The following is a 17,630-nucleotide window of genomic DNA, read 5'->3' as shown; positions in this document are numbered from 1 at the left end:
AATATATAACATACTAAGAGTAGGAGACAGCTAGAGGGGAAGGGGAAATAATGAGATGGAATAGGTGCTTGTTCTAGAATGAAAAATCTTGATTATGTTTACAGGGTGAGTGTAGCCCGCACAGACAATAATGTGGTGAAGGCTTGGGAGGGGTGCAGGGCGGATGGGTTCAATGCGGGGAGGGGGGGGGGGGGGAGAAACATACACACAAAAACAAAGGGGACATCTATAATACTTTCAACAATAGAGATAATTTAAAAAAAAAGAACCAATAAACAGAAAAATGTTGAAAATTTAGGAGGAAGATTATAGAGTTGTAAAATGCAAAGGCAGAGGCATTATTCTGGATTATTATTCCTTCATGAGTTCCTATATGAAATAAACTATCTAAAGAATTACAAAAGTAGCACAGGAAGCTAACAAGAATGATGAGGTTTGTAAGCAAGAATATATTTTTCCTGTTGTTGCTAATCTTTTAAATATTTTTATTCCAAAAGTAATATAGTCGTTGCTGTTTCAAGATGTGCAGCAAATACTGATAGCATAATGTAAAATGTGAAAGCCCTCCCAACCATATTCTTAGAGTTAACCTGATCTAACAATTTGTTTGCAGACAAATTTTCTTCCCAAACATATACTTTGAAGTGAAAATAACATACATTCAATAAGGTTTAATGTTTGCTCATGAGTTTCAAGAAAATGCTGAGATCAGAGAATAGCAAGGCACTGATCATGAATGAGGCTGCGTAGCACGGAGGTCAATCGCTTTTCCCCTGGAAATGGAAACACAAACAAAAGAGAGCAGAGGTTAATGAAAGAGCTCTACAGGAGTCCCTGGGCTCCTGAATTCCAGTTTTAGCTCTGCCATTGATTTATCTGTACAACTTCTTGTTAGTCACCTATTTTCCTTAGGTTAGTTACTCAATCTCCTCTTTCATAAAATGAGTGGAATTGCCTGGTCAATCACAATAGTCATTCTCACTTTTAATGATTGATAGATTTTAGGAATTTAATTACTTCAAGTTAATATATTGGGTTATAATATATTGGGATTGATAGAATAGAGGAATTTACTTCAAATTCATAGATTGTGTTATAACTTTCATAGGTTTGGAGATTATTAGAATAGTGCTTTCAAAAGTAGTGATCTTAGGCCTGGCAGGTGTGGCTCAGTTGGTTGGAACATCATCCTGTACACCAAAAGATGGTTGGTTCAATTCCTATGTCAGGGCACATATCCAGGTTGCAGGTTTGATCCCTGGTTAGGGTGAGTTCGGGAGACAGCCTATCATACTTCTCTTTCACATCAATGTTTTTACCTCTATCTCTCTTTTCCTTCCTCTCTCTACAATCAGTTAAAGCACACACACACATATCCTTGAGGATTAAAAAAAAAAATGTAGTGATCTTAGAAAATGAAAAATTCAATGACATTTGGCCCAAACAATGAATCAAAGAAACTAAACATAACAACGGTATGTATTTTAAATTCAACTTCACTAGCATTATAAATGATATCTCTACAAAACAAAATTCTTATCATTGTCATTGGCTATAAAACTTTTAAAGCTTTGGAACCTCAAACGATTTTTAATATAAAATAAGTTGTTTAATCCATTTCTATTACTTTTAATAAACTGTATGGTAAGAAATCCCCTCCCACTTTTAAAAAGGACAAAATAGGTTGGATTATTATTATAAGGCATCATAAATCATACTTTTGGTAAAACACTAACATAGCCAAAAGTTACACTAAATTTTTTTAAGCTTAAAATATTTAATTGATATTTTCTCTTTGTAACTACCTGACTTATCTCAGTCCCAGTATAATAATTTATTCAGGCATTCATTTAGCAAAAATTTATAAAGTGTCAATTAAAACATTTAACACTTACGCTCATCTTTCTAATTTGATTGATTTTTATGCAAATACATGGCCCTAGAGGATTTAAGATATAAATGGATTATCTTGCTCTCTTTGCTGACTAATAAAAAGGAATTGAAGAAAACAAAAGAGAGATGAAGCTACTATTTGGAAAATTTGATGCAAAAAGTTACTAACCTATTATTTTTTAAATAACATACATAATTCAGTTTCACTTATTTGTACTCTCCAACCTGCTGCTAATTATTATTATAGTCTCATAATTAGCACTTATAATGTCAAGTATCTTATTAAGTATGTGCATATCCTAGATTGTAAAACATTGTTAATAAAATTTAGCTATTATTGATTGAGCATTTATCATATGCTCATCAATATTTCAAAAGATAGTGATATAACAATGAAACATGCACATAAACATGTAAAAGTATGTGCTTTAATAGGTTCACAATCTTTAAATGGAAGAGACTAACAACATTATATCATGAAGTGGATGCTACAAAAGCATAGATTATTTTGAGGAGTGTAATGAAGAGAGTAATTACCGTATTTTTCGGACCATAAGACGCACTTTTTTTCCCCCAGAAGTGGGGGGGAAAAAGTCCCTGCGTCTTATGGTCCAAATATAGCCTATACATATACTTTAAAAAAAAAAGTTTTTTTACTTGCCCGGCTCTGTGTGGTCTCTGTGTGCTTGCCCGGCTCTAAAATGGTTCTAAATGCTGCTGTTTACTTTACAGGGTTGATTACATGTGTTTATGACTGTGATGTTGGGTTTTAATGCACATAAAATATTTTAGGGCACTATTTGTTTCAGAATCTTTTTTCTTCATTTCCCTTCTCTAAAAATTGGTGCGTCTTATGGTCCGGTGTGTCTTATGGTCCGAAAAATACGGTAATTGTAGGGGAATCAAGTAGCTTTATAGCATGGGTACTTTTAGTACTAGGTCTAAAGCCATAATTATAACTTCATTGAATAGAGGTGATGAGATACAAGAGTATCTTGAGAATGGAGAATTTGTAAATAATTCCCCACTCTTAGGTAAGAGTGAAGATTATTTTTTGTTTTGGAAATTATAGGTAATCTAATCAGGCTCATGCAAGAAGTTTAATGTCTTTTGAGAAAGAACCTGGGGCCAATTTTGAATTGAGGTCCAATTTTGAAGTATCCTGAGAGCCATATCAAGATACCATGACTAACTTTTCTTGAAGTGAATGTTTTTGACACTGGCTGTAATTACAAATTATTTGCGGAGCTGCCCTATCAGTCCCTAACCAAGGTTAAATGGGAAGGAAGGAATCTCTGTGGCCAAACCCATAAAATAATATATTTTATGCCCATAACTTATTTGGATACATATTAATGTTTGAAAACCAAACCAAATGTTTGTAACAGAAAAAGGACTTTTAGGCTGATATGCAAGAAATTATATAATCAGCTTTTGGTTTAAAAAATCATTCTTGCCACTGAATGGAATAAGAAGAGACAAATTAGGATGTGACTGTTATTCCTATGCTGAGCCTTGAATGTTAGAGGTAAACAAGAGAGAAGTGTTCTGCTCTCATGCAACTTCCATCTTAATGCAAGAAGCAACAATAAACATTGTTTTGTACACTATGTGAAATTGGAGGCCAATATGCACTATTTGAATAATTAATATTAGTAATACTTCTTTTAAAATTTTGATTTACCTACAGTCAGTGCTTAACAAGCCTGGCTGGGCAGCAATAATGACACAGGGTATCTTACTGAAAATGCAGGCATCAGAAAGTGCTATGCAGTGTGAGGTACACGGGTCTGTATTGCTAAAACACTTCCCGGGCAGCTTTTGGATGAATGGCCATTTGAACCTCCCCAAACCATCTGTGGAGACCTGTGTTCCAGGCCAAAAGGTCCTAATATTGAGTCCTGTCCAAAATGTCTGCACTGAGAAAATATCCCTGGGTTTAACGATCCTATAATGTTTATTTACTAGTATATTTTTGGTTTATAGGATTAAAACATTAAAAACACTATCATGTTCTATCAGTCTGATAATTGTGTTGTGGCTGTATTAACAATAATAACTCTGCTTGTCATGGTAATCTAGCAGCTGGTAACGGCACATGGGACTAGGTAGATGGGTTGGCATGGATCAGATGACCCATGGACATTTTGCACAGGGCCATTTGTCTTACAAGGAACTTTTGAAGTGGTCTCAGCATACATTAGCAGGGTAGCTCTGGACATAAAGGAACATAAAACTAGAAGATCCAGATTTGTTAAATAATCCAAGCCCTGTACTTCACTCTGTACTTTGTAAAACTAACCTGAGCTTTATCTGGGAATTATAATTTAATTCAGTCTAAATGTCAACAAAAACTATATTATCACCGTATGCCGGGCATGTAAGGTTTGTGGGTGGGCAGACAGATTAAAAAAGGGCTCTACATTGTAGCACAGAAATCAGACTATATAATACAAAACAAAGCTGAATAGTACAAAACAGAAGGATTAGTTATACACAGTGAGTAGGAAAAAGAAGTTGTAATTAATTCTATCTGGTGAAAGTGAACTGGGGATGAAATGGAAATCAGGAAACTTCACCTTGGGGTGTAGCAGAGTAGCAGGGTTTTGCAAGTTAAGATGAATTTCAAAAGGGGATAAAATGACATTTCAGTGTTTTTTAAAACAGCATAAACTTAGATACAGAAAACATTTTGTTTCAATGGTAATAATTTTGCTTAGCATCCTCAAGGGGAATGTTTTCCAAAATTCTTGTCACATTGGAAGACAAGTGTCTAGTTCTTTTGTACTCATGAAATTTGCAGGATAAGAAATTCACATATCAAAACCCAAAACATGAATCCTGTATAATAAAAGGCTAATATGCAAATCAACTGAACTGCATAACAACCAGTTGCTATGACATGCACTAACCTCGAGGGGGCAGACACTCAGCATAGGAGCTGCCCCCTAGTGGTCAGTGCTCTCCCACAGAGGAAGCACCACCCAGCCAGAAGCTGCTCACTGATGGTGAGCCTTTCTCACTTGGTGGCAGCCTTTCTCATCTCACCTCACCTCAGCCACAGCGCTAAGGATATCAAATGCTGGCTTAGGGCCATTCTTGTGCACCAGGTCTCCAGTCTTACAAGATTAACCTTAAGCATTTGACTGTGATTCTTTTTTAGTCACAATTTGCCTATTTCACAGAAGTCTCATAATCCCTTAATGCCTTGTCTAGATTCTTTTTCTTGGGTTTCATTTCTTCTTTTGAAAATCAGAGTAATCTACATAATAGGCTACCTGTCATAAGAGGGGGCATAATAGCAAAGCAGACTGTCTTAACTCCATTGAAACTGAGAGTCTTAATAAAAGAAAAATCAAGTGAAGTATAAAAACAAAAAAAAAGCAATTTGAAGAACATAGAACAGTATTAGTTAAATCTCACAAGAGGCAAATTTCACTAACAGGATGACATTTGAAAATGTTTTTATTTTTGAATTTATACTCAATGTTTCTTTTGCTCACACCGTGAGCAAAAGGGTCAGTTTTAAATCTTTTCTCAACCAGTATATCCCTTCTCTCTCAGGGCTGGCAAGCAGACCAGTATACGAGTACAACATTAGAGATGTTAAAATATGCAAAGGTTCCTATAATGGAACATACATGATGCCTATGTAATACCAGTTATTTCAAAATTCTGTTGTAATAAAAATCACTAATTTACCCTCAAAGTTTTAGTTTTTAACCTCTGTTTCTGTAGTTTCACTGTTGGTGTATAGGAATGCCATGGATTTCTTGGCATTAATTTTGTATCCTGCTACATTGCCAAATTCATTTATTAAATCAATTAGTTTTTTAATGGAGTCTTTTGGGTTTTTTATGAACAATATCATGTCATCTGCAAATAAGGATAACTTTACTTCTTCTTTTCTAATTTGGATGCCTTTTATTTCCTCCTCTTGTCTAATTGCAATGGCTAGTACTTCCAGTACTATGTCAAACAGGAGTGGCGAGAGTGGGCATCCCTGTCTTGTTCCTGTTCGTAGAGGGAATGGTTTTAGTTTTTGCCCATTGAGTATAATGTTGGCTGTGGGTTTATCATATATAGCTTTTATTATGTTGAGGTATGATCCATGTACTCCCACCTTGTTAAGAGTTTTTATCAGGAAAGGGTGTTGGATTTTATCAAATGCTTTTCCTGCATCAATTGATATGACTATATGATTTTTATCTTTCAAATTGTTTATGTGATGTATCACGTTTATTGATTTGCGGATATTGTACCATCCTTGCATTCCTGGAATAAATTCTACTTGGTCATGGTGTATGATCTTTGTGATGTTCTTCAGGAGTCGATTTGCTAGAATTTTGTTGAGGATTTTGGCATCTATGTTCATGAGGGATATTGGCCTGTAATTCTCTTTGATTGAGTTGTCTTTATCCGGTTTTGGTATTAGGATGATGCTGGCTTCATAGAAGGAGTTTGGAAGTGTTCCTTCCTCTTGTATTTTTTGGAATAGTCTGAGGAGGATAGGTTTTAGTTCTTCCTTGAATGTTTGGTAAAACTCTCCTGTTAAGCCATCTGGCCCCGGGCTTTTGTTTGCTGGAAGCTTTTTGACGACTGTTTCAATTTCTTCCCAAGTCACTGGTCTATTGAGATTTTTTAGATTCTTCCTGATTGAGTTTTGGAAGTTTGTATTTTTCTAGGAATATGTCCATTTCCTCCAGGTTGTGCAGTTTGTTGGAATAGAGTTGTTCGTAGTATTTTGTAACAATCCGTTGTATTTCGGTGGGGTCTGTTGTTATTTCACCTCTTTCATTTCTGATTTTGTTTATTTGGGTCCTCTCTCTTTGTTTCTTGGTTAGCCTGGCTAGAGGTCCATCTATCTTGTTTATCCTTTCAAAGAACCAGCTCTTGGTTTTGTGGATCTTATGTATTGTTTCTTTGGTCTCTATGTCATTTATCTGTGCTCTGATTTTTGTTATTTCCTTCCTTCTGCTTACACTGGGCTTTTCTTGTTGCTCTTTTTCTAACTCTTTGAGTTGTAGAGTTAGATCACTTGTTAGCCTTTTTTCTAGTTTTTTTTTTGCAATAGGCTTGTAAGGATATGAACTTCCCTCTCAAAACTGCTTTTGCTGTGTCCCATAGATTTTGGATTGTTGTGTTTTCATTGTCATTTGTTTCCAGGATGTTTTTAATTTCTTCCTTGATTTCTTTGGTAACCCAGTCCTTGTTTAATAGCATGCTGTTTAGTCTCCATGTGTTTGATTTTTTTGGATTATTTTTATTGTAGTTAATTTCCAGTTTTATGGCATTATGATATGAGAAGATACTTGATATGATTTCTATCTTCTTGAATTTGAAGAGACTTTGCCTATGTTCCAAAATGTGGTCTATCTTTGAGAGTGTCCCATGTGCACTTGAGAAGAATGTATATTCTGTGGCTTTGGGGTGGAATGTTCTGAAGATGTCAATTAATTCCATCTGGTCTAGTGAGTCATTTAGGATTGATATTTCTTTGCTGATTTTTTGTTTTGATGATTTGTTGAAGGGTGACAGTGGGGTATTAAAATCTCCTACTATGATTGTATTGCTATTAATCTCTCCCTTAATGTCCTCCAGCAGTTTTTTTTATGTATTTGGGTGCTCCTGTATTGGGTGCATATATATTTCCCAGGGTTATTTCTTCTTGTTGGATTGTTCCCTTTAGTATTATGAAGTGGCCTTCATTATCTCTTGTTATGTCCTTCACTCTGAGATCTAATTTGTCAGATATAAGTATTGCTACCCCAGCTTTTTTTTTCATTTCCATTTGCCTGGAAAACTTTTTTCTAGCCCTTCACCCTCAGTGTGTGTGCATCTTTTTTTCTGAGGTGGGTTTCTTGTAGACAACAGATGTATGGGTCTTGTTTTCTTATCCACTCTGATACCCTATGTCTTTTGATTGGAGCATTTAATCCATTTACATTTAAGGTTATTATTGATAGGTACTCATTTGATGCCATTTTTATTCTATACCTGTGTTCCTTCTTCACTTCCTATTTCTTTATTTTTACAGTAGACCCTTTAGCATTTCTTGCATTGCTGGTTTGGTGGATATAAATTCCTTCAGTCTTTTTTTGTCTGTGAAGCTCCTGATTTCCCCTTCAATTTTGATTGATAGCTTTGCTGGATACAGTATTCTTGGATTCAGACCCTTCCTTTGCATGACTTGTATATTTCATCCCATTCCCTTCTGGCCTGATATGTTTCTGTTGAGAAATCAGTTGCTAGTCTGATGGGGGTTCCTTTGTATGTCACTTTCTGTCTCTCTCTGGCTGCTTTTAAGATTCTTACTTTGTCGTTGTTTGCCAATTTAATTATAATGTGCCTTGGTGTCTGTCTTCTGGGATTTATTTTGCTTGGGACTCTGCGAGCATCTTGGATTTGTGTGTGTGTTTTTCTTCTCTATCTCAGGAAAGTTTTCTGTCATTATTTCTTGAAATACTTTTTCCATGTCTACCTCAGTTTCCTTTCCTTCTGGAACCCCTATTATTCGAATATTATTTTGTTTTGTATTATCCCAAAGCTCCCGTAGGCTCTCCTCCTGCTTTTTAATCTTTTTTACTAGAAGCTGCTCTATTTGGGTATTTTTTTCCATCTTGTCTTCTAGCTCACTGATACGGTCCTCTGCTTCATCTAGCCTACTCTTGATGTTTTCTATTGAGTTCTTCATGGTAGAGATGTCATTTTTCATTTCTTCTTGGTTCTTCTTCAGTTCCTCTTAGTTCTTCTTCAATTCCTCTTGATTCTTCTTCAATTCCTCATGGTTCTTCCTCATTACTTCTTGGTTATTGTCAAATTTCTCTTCCATTTGTTTTAGCCATCCTATGATCATTATTCTGAATTCTTACTCTGGTAGGCTGCTTGCCTCTGACTCCTTTACTTTCTTTTCTGGTGATGCCTGCTTTTCTTTCATGTGCGGGTTATTTCTTTGTCTCCCCATGGCCTCTCTTTTCAGGATGTCTGGTTATGTGATGTTTCTTCTCCTGCGTTGATTTAAAGGTACAAACTACAACATTGATTGCAGGAGCTGGTAGGAGAGCAAGTCCCAAATCTGCAGGAAGGGCCAGGAAGAGCGTGCTGGAAGGCGAGGGCTGGAGTCCTCAGGTGAAACTGCTCTGTCAAGTTTTAGTTTTTAAAATATCAGAAGCAAAATTACTTATATATTTAAATGGCTCAAGCCAGGAGAGCTGTGCTTCCTTCCTAACATTAAATGTACATTTCAAATAAGGTCATATTATTTCATTAGAAAGTGTGGAAAATGCCTACTCAGAAATGCAAAGCATTGAGCAATGGTGAGCTCACACCATGTAGCAGGCAGAATAAATGTACAGAGGACACAGAAACCAATTTGGCTCAGTGGATAGAAAGTCTGCATGCGGACTGAAAGGACCCAGGTTCAATTCCGGTCAAGGGCATGTACCTTGGTTGCAGGCACATTCCCAGTAGGGAGTGTGCAGGAGGCAGCTGATCAATGTTTCTCTCTCAACGATATTTCTAACTCTCTATCCCTCTCTGAAAAAAATCAATAAAATATGTTTTTAAAAAGAAAGAAATGTGCAGAGGAGATCATGATGGAAAAATCAAGCAATTAGCCCAATTTACAAATAGCATTCTTTGTACAGGATTTGGCATGATGGAAAAATCAAGCAATTAGCCCAATTTACAAATAGCATTCTTTGTACAAGATTTGGCATTAAATACATTTAGGTAAGAATTTCATCACCACTCTGTTAATAACTATGACCTTAGCCAAAATACTAATCACTCTGTGTGTCCATTAAATTAATCTGTAAAATGGGGAAAATATAACTAAACCTCAGGGTTAGTTTAAGGAGTCAGAATAATATAAAATATCATACAACAACCACAAAGCCGTCTAGGCATTCAAGTTTCTAGAATCAATAGTAAAAAGAACATAGAGTTTCATCCCTTTAACTTTGAAGTGGCAAATATCCAGAGAATCATTCTGTAACTTGAGAGCGTTGCATCTGCCCTCTGATTCACACACTAGAATGTTAGGCCTTATTATTTCAAGTCATGTCTATTAAACCACAGGTTTCTCAGATGGCACTGGCAATACTTTGGATGCTGCTGGTACCTCTTCCACACACATCATAGAAGGCAGCCATTTGTCCAACATTCCTTGTTATAGGCCAACACACAGATGAACTGTGAAACATGCTCTTAAAACAAAACAGAAAGGGGACTTCTCTTTCAAGGCAGGATGGGGCTGCCCAAATGTGCAGCGTGCACACAGTTTAATGACTAGTTTCCCATGTCGTGACTCCTCTGGGTTTTCTCGACAGCAGCACCTCGCCGGCACTCTCCATCCTGCCAACTATGCTGTTTTTGAGCCAGTTATTAGCAAGAGACTGCTGCTCTGAGCTCATGGACTGCAGAAGCAGACCATGTGAGAGATGCCACAATCTGGCTGTCCTTATAATTTATTGGCTTTGTTGGTGTTTGAAGGCTTCTGCATGCTAACACATGCAGTGTAAGAGGACCAGGGCCGAAAGAAAGGATCAGATTGTCAGCAAAGTCTTGGAGGAAGAGATGGAGACATATTAAATATATTAATGTGACTGCATATATACAGAAATGTAAGAAGCACATGTAATAGTCCATTAGCATGTATTTTCTTAAAAATACATATACATGTGTAACTAAAATGATACTTTGATATACTATGGTTCACCAACATTGACCCATGTGATACATACAGTTGTTACTTATAGGTATAAGATACAAAAGAATATCAACCTTGTATGAATGTAACCTTTATGCAAACCTATAGAAAACCCTTCACACAAATGTGTATTTAATCTTTATGTAAATATATGTAACCAAAATGCATAGAAAGGACAAAATATTTTTATAGAAAGGACATTGGTTTTATCACCAGTTTGAAATACTGCACTCTGTCAAATAGTGATCTGATGCTTTCTTTTAATTATTTCTCATTCTCTTCATGAACAATGTTTTCATCATCTGTACAATTTTCACTAAAATAATGGCATCGCCCCCTTTTATTGATGGGTAGTCATTCTTTTACTATCCATTACTTTCTTGGAGCTTCTAGGGTTGTCTTATGTATTAATGACTTAATGTTATTGTTTTGGGTCTTACTGAGACAGCAAAATCCTCAGAGCAGAGAACTTACCTGTGACAAATTTTTAAAAATATAGTGTCTTTTAGAGAGAAATGTAAAATAACATACTTAGAATTTACTGGAAAATGGTGTTTTGCAATGTTTTATAATGCAGTCACTGAGAGATGGTCCAAGGTTCAAATCCTGGCTCTGCCAGTTACTGGCTGGCTGCTTGAACTTATGAAAATTGCTCACTACTCTCTAGATCCGTTTCATCTTCAGGAAAGGGGAGTTTAATAATTACTGCCCCATAGGGTGGATTTGAGGACTCAGTGACATGATGCATTTAAAACACTTTGCATACTGTTTGCATACTGCTTACAACACAGGAAGTTCTCAGTGAGCACCAGTTATTATTGTTGCTATTTTAAAATTAGTATCTGCAAAACCAGATAACTCTAGTGCAGTTCTATCTATGGATGTACCTCTTGCATATGTGGGTTTAATGGCCTCCAAGATATATTATGTCAGAATGTGGGATGCTAATTTTACCATAGTCTGTTCACAGATAAACCCTTACTGGATATAATTCTCCCATATGATTGATAACAGCATATATGATAAAATGATAGACAACTACAGGTGTTCTATTTCAAGTAATTAAAGTTATGAACCCCATACTAAGTAAATTTCTTCCCAATATGCTGAAACAAATTTAAAAAAAAAACAAAAACACTTTTTTTTTCCAGGCAAAATGTCAATCTCAGATTTCCCAGACATCAGCAGAACAATCCTACCACTTGTCAGCAAAAGCAGGAAGATGCAGTGTTTGCTTTGCTCTCATATAAACCTTAAGCACTCACAAAGGCATGCATATACACAGAATAACATATTTATATACACAGACCCAAAATAACATATCTTATGGAGTTATTCATTTAGCAAATTATTTTTTCTGCCTTTGCTGTATAATTCCTTGAGTATAGTATACAAAGGATCAGTTGACTTAATGAAAAGTTTTTTCAAGAATAATAGTCTTCCTTGGAGAGAGGGAGGATAGAGGGAAAGATGAAGAAATAGATGGTTGTACATTCTTCACTGTTGTGTGGTAGGATGTCTAAATGTATGTGTGTGTTTGTAAAATGAGGTACCTTGCCATATACCTTGGTAAATCACGGAGTACTTCTTTGAAACCTTTCTTACCTCATTTTACTCTCCCTTCTCCATGTCACATTGTTCAATGTAATTGTTTATGTCAAATGGTTCAGTGCATGAGGACATCAATTTATTTTAGCAGAATGATCACCGCTAGGATTAAAAGATACCCAATTTGCATTGGATGGTGAGAAAGGATTCAAAAGAAGAGCTCCATTTATATATTTTATTTTGGATTCTAGATATACATACTATAAGGCTTTTAAAAATCTAATGTACATACACAGTATAGAAATCTTTGACAATTTAATGGGTTTGCTCACTTGGTAATTTTGCTTCCTACACTCTTGTACATGCCTTAATACCTTGAAATAGCACCATGATTAACAGGATCTAGTGTTCTTTTACCCAGTATTTGGATAATACGGAATTTTTTTTTTTCATTTTCTTAAAGCTCACCTAAGCCACTTGACTATAACTATGGAACAGAGACATGAAAATTTCACCTCCTGGTACAGTTAGATACTTTTGTGTTGAATTCATTTTTATTTCTCTTAATGCACCAAACAACCCCCTCCCACTCCCTCGAAGTCTTTGCTTCATAAATTGATGCCTAAAGGGCTAGAGGAGGGGGTTTATCCAAGTCTCTAAGTTTGCAGGGCTATTTGAAAAAGTTTCCAGAGTTGACTGAATCTACATTATGTTTATCTAGCACCATTAATCCATTGCCACCAGGAATGGTCAATTAATTCACCTTTTAAAATTTATTAGTCTCATTTGACTTCTTTATAGGAACAATGATTTAGTTGTGAAGTAGCAATGTGTATATTCTAGGGAGAGAGGTGCATGAAAGCAAATGTCTCCTGGATATGTTATAGCTCTTTCTTTGTAATATGTCAAATCAACTTCTGTATAATTATTCACCACAGTGAAGGTATGTGATAGTGTGTGTGTGTGTGTGTGTGTGCGCGCGCACGCGCGCGTGTGCTTGCCCCACTACTCATGTAACATTGATAATGTTCAGTGAATCCATAATGCATGCCATCTTTGCCTTTGATTTCTAATATAAGAAAACTCAAGAGAAATAGAAGGAACCACTTTGACTCATTTTGACCATAACACAGTGAGACCAGGAGACATTACCCTGATACCCCTGGCTCAATATTAAGATATACATGTAGCAATATTTGCTAACCACATAGAAAGAATAGAAATGCAAAGGTCACTTTGCTAGCACTCACTCTCACTGCACCCTCTGCATGTTCATATCCCTCAATGATAAGCTCAGTTGTTTACTTGTGTTAGTGTTACTGGAGAAATTGGGCTATCCTCTTCCCCACTGGTTGCTGGGTGTGGGTCCTTATAACATTTCAAGAAAAAATTTTTTTCTGAGACTCCCACACAAGGATGAGTGATTTTTATTTCTGTGGTATTACATTTCTGCATTTCCAAAGCCCCTTTCCAGTCATAGAAGAAGCATAGCTGGGGTTTCAGTAAGACTAAGAGCAAAACCAGTGTCCAGAGTTCCCATTCCATGTTGCAGCCAGGCCCAGTTCAGCATCAGGCTAGTGGCAGCCCTTTAGTCCATTGTGTGTGGGGCCCAGGTACCCATGGGTCATGTGGGTGAATGCCAGGAAGTAGTAGTGAGAAAGCACTGCAAGCCAGTGCCACACACCAAGAGTCAAGTGCAACATACCAAGAGGATCCAGGAGAGTTTCTTTGTTTAGGGAATTGAGGTTCCCAAATCTCACACTCTTGCAATAGCCACACCCATTCTGGTCAATGACCAGGTGTGACTGACAAACAAGTACTTTCTCAACCTCACCCCAACTTTCCTGGGCATGCATTTATTTGCCTCCCTGTTCAGTCTCCAGCAATCTGAGGGGAATAGACTGATGGCTCCGTGGGCAGTATAAAGCTTCAGCTTCCTGGTGAAGTCACCAAGATGACATACCTATAATATTTGCCCTTCCCTTTGCTCCTTTCCTATTACTAATAACTGGGCTCATTGTAATGGTATCATTATTACCCAAGAATTCTATTATATGGAATCATGAAATCTCTTACAGGACTAAGACCTAAGACTTGTTATTTTTCTCCTAGTACCTTCTTAAAGGAATTTTCCACAATGACAATATCTTCTCTAGAGGATGAAATAGATTAAAGATCAATCTGACTTTGTCAATTATATATATTTCCAGTCATATTCAAGCACATTGTTTTTTGTTACTTATGAATTATAGTCATTATTATAAATCGTTTTAGAAGTCCATCATAATTTCTCTCACTTTATTTCAATGACTACAGAAAGCTAAGTCTTAAAAATCACATAATTTTATGGCAAATAGGGAATTCAAGGGAAAAAATAAATACATTTATTTTTGGGGTGAATATAAATTAGAAGAAAAATCATAATTATCTAAATGTTTTTGTTCTTGGGAAGCAATTTGTTATTGCCTTATAACTTTGCAGGAATTCTGGTTAAAGATGGCACACTGAATATATATATATATATATATATATATATATATATATATATATATATATTTAGTTTTTCCCTTCCTCCTCTCAACTATAAGATGATAGTGAGGATACATAAATATTTCATTTGCACTTCAGAGAAGTTGATTTTTTAGAGCAATCTGTAATAGAATTGGATTAAATTGACTGAGAAATCAAAGCATAGGGTGTCGAAGCCTAGAATATGACCAGCAAAATGCAGATCTCCTCCTGAATGGGCTTGAAAGAGGTACAAACCTAGAACCAGCAGCTAAAGAAAAGACTGGACTGTGGTGGCATGGAGGTCCACTGATCCCCACAGGCCAGTCCAAGGGACCCCACTAGTGCACAAATCCATGCACCAGGCCTAATAACTGATCTACATCTGAATACTGAATAACTGAAATTTTGTGATCTTTGACCTACATCACCATTTCCCTCTTCCTTCATCCCTGGAAGCCACCAGTCTATCCTTTTTTTCTGTAAAATATTGGGAGGTTTTGTGTGTGTGTGTTTTTGTTTGCCTTTAGATTCCACATATAAGTGAAACCATACAGTATTTGTCTTTCTTTTTCTGGCCTATTTCACTTGGCATAATGCCTTCCAGATTTGTCCATGTTGTTGCAAATGGCAGTGTTTCCTTCTTTTATGGACTAATAATATTTCATAATCAACACCTACTGCATTTTCTTTCCATTGGAGAACACTTATTTTGTTTCTAATCTTAGCTATTATGAGTAATGTTGCAGTGAACATAGGGGTGCAACTATTTCTTCAATATATTGATTTTAATTCCTTTACATACAATATATACCCAGAAGTGTGATTGCTGGGTTGTATGATAGTCTAGTTTTAATTTTCTTATATTATTTTTCACAATGATTGTATCAATTTACATTCCCACCAATGATGTATGATTTCCCTTTTCTCAACATCCTCATCAACATTTATTATCTCTTATCTTTTTTTTTATAATAGTCATCGTAACAGGTGTGAGGTGTTTTTTATTTGAATTTTCTGATGATTAATGATGTTGAGCACTTTTTCATATATCTGTTGGCCACCTACATTCCTCTTTAGAAAAAAATATGTATTTAGTTCTCTTATCAATTTCTATTGGATTATTTGCTTTTATGCCATTAAATTGTATTCATTTCTAATATATTTTTATATTAACCCCTTATCAGATATATGGTTTACAAATATTTCCTCCTAGTCTCTAGTTTGCCTTTTCTATTTATTGTTTCTTTTGATAGGCAATTTTTTTAGTTTAATTTAGTCCCATTAATGTCAAGCTTATTTTTTCCTATGTTATAGTGTAAATCAGTGATCCAGGTTGATCTTTTTGCATGAGGATTCCAGTTTTCACAATACCGTTCTGGACATACCACACTACCTGATTTTAAACTACATTACAAAGCTACAGCAATCATAATATTATGGTACTAACATAATAAAAACAGCTATACAGACCATCGGAATAGAGAGCCGAGACATAAACCTATCCATAAACAGTCAAATATTATTTTAATCCTCACCTAAAGATATTTTGGCATTGATTTTTAGTGAAAGTGAAAGGGAAGGGGGAGAGAGAGAGATAAATATCAATATGAAAGAGACACATCGATTGGTTTCCTCCCACATGTGCCTGTGACTAGGGTCTGGGATCCAGCCTGCAACTGAGATACATGCCCTGGACCAGAATTGAACCCAGAACCCTTCACCCCACAGGCCAATGCTCTATCCACTTAACCAAACTTGCCAAGGCCAGTCAACTACGTTTTTATAAGGATACCAAAAACACACAGTCTTTTCAATAAGTAGTGTGGGGAAACCTCATATCATCTGTTTCATGAAGTCTTTCCTAGTCATCCCATATTGAGTTATTAATGAGTGCTCTAAATAGGCAACATTTACTGAGCACTAATTATTTATCAGGTAGTCAGATACACATATAAATTAGAATTACAGACATTGTTTTTAAGTAACCAATACTCTAGTGCAGCAATTTTCAATGGGTGTGCCACCAAAAATGTTAAAACTTACAATGCCTAATTTATTCAGTGGTGCTAACCTCTTTTCCCTTAGATTGTCAAATAAAAAAATGAAAACAGCAATACAACAATAGTCAACCAGTGTGAATAAATTAAAATGATATCTATTTTTTGTCAGATCAGCAACATAATAATTCTTGATGTGCTGCAGAATTTTAGTAATTAGTTTATGTGTACCGGGAAATGAAAAAAGTTGAAAATCACTGTTCCAGTGAGCAAAACAGAGATGTAGGCAAGTCAACACAGATATATGATAAAGAGGTAATATGCAAATTAGTTTGGGACTCTGTAACAGGTCACAACCAGACAGGATGAGGTTGCTCATGCAGGTGAGGCCCAGAGCAGAGATGGAGACAGAGGCAGGAAAGCTTGCTCGAGCGAGTGTGGTGGCTCAGACAGCTTTGGAGCTGACACAGGCAGGGAGGCCAGGGGACACTGTGAGTCAGGCGCGGGTCCTGGCCTCCCACGGTGCCAATCTGTCCTGACTCCTGTTACAGCTGGCACTGCGTGAGTCAGGTGTGGGTCCCAGTCATTGGGGGTGCCTCCTTGTGAGATTTAAATCGAGTGTTGGTCCTCTAGTAATAAAGGGAAGGAAATGCTAATAGTAGAGGGAAACATTGAGTGCATTAGGAACACACTGGGACACCCAACCCAGTTTGGTTAGAAACAAGAAAAACTTAGTGAACTTGTTGAAGGAAATTCTGAATCCAGTTATAATGGACAGGTAAGAGTTAATCAGGCAAAGAAGCCTGCTAAGTCTTCTAGTCTGAGGACACCATTAGAACATATATTAATTGTACTCACATAGTTGTCCAAGTTGTGTTCCTAAAGAATTGCCTTGGCTGCTTGCAGGGATTGGGTGAGTCAAGGATGTGAGCCGAGAACCATATGGAGACTATTGCCGTGATCTGTGTGAA

Source organism: Pipistrellus kuhlii, unplaced genomic scaffold (assembly GCF_014108245.1).
Source record: "Pipistrellus kuhlii isolate mPipKuh1 unplaced genomic scaffold, mPipKuh1.p scaffold_m20_p_9, whole genome shotgun sequence".
Lineage (NCBI taxonomy): Eukaryota > Metazoa > Chordata > Mammalia > Chiroptera > Vespertilionidae > Pipistrellus > Pipistrellus kuhlii.
Note: the sequence above shows the minus strand (reverse complement) of the source record.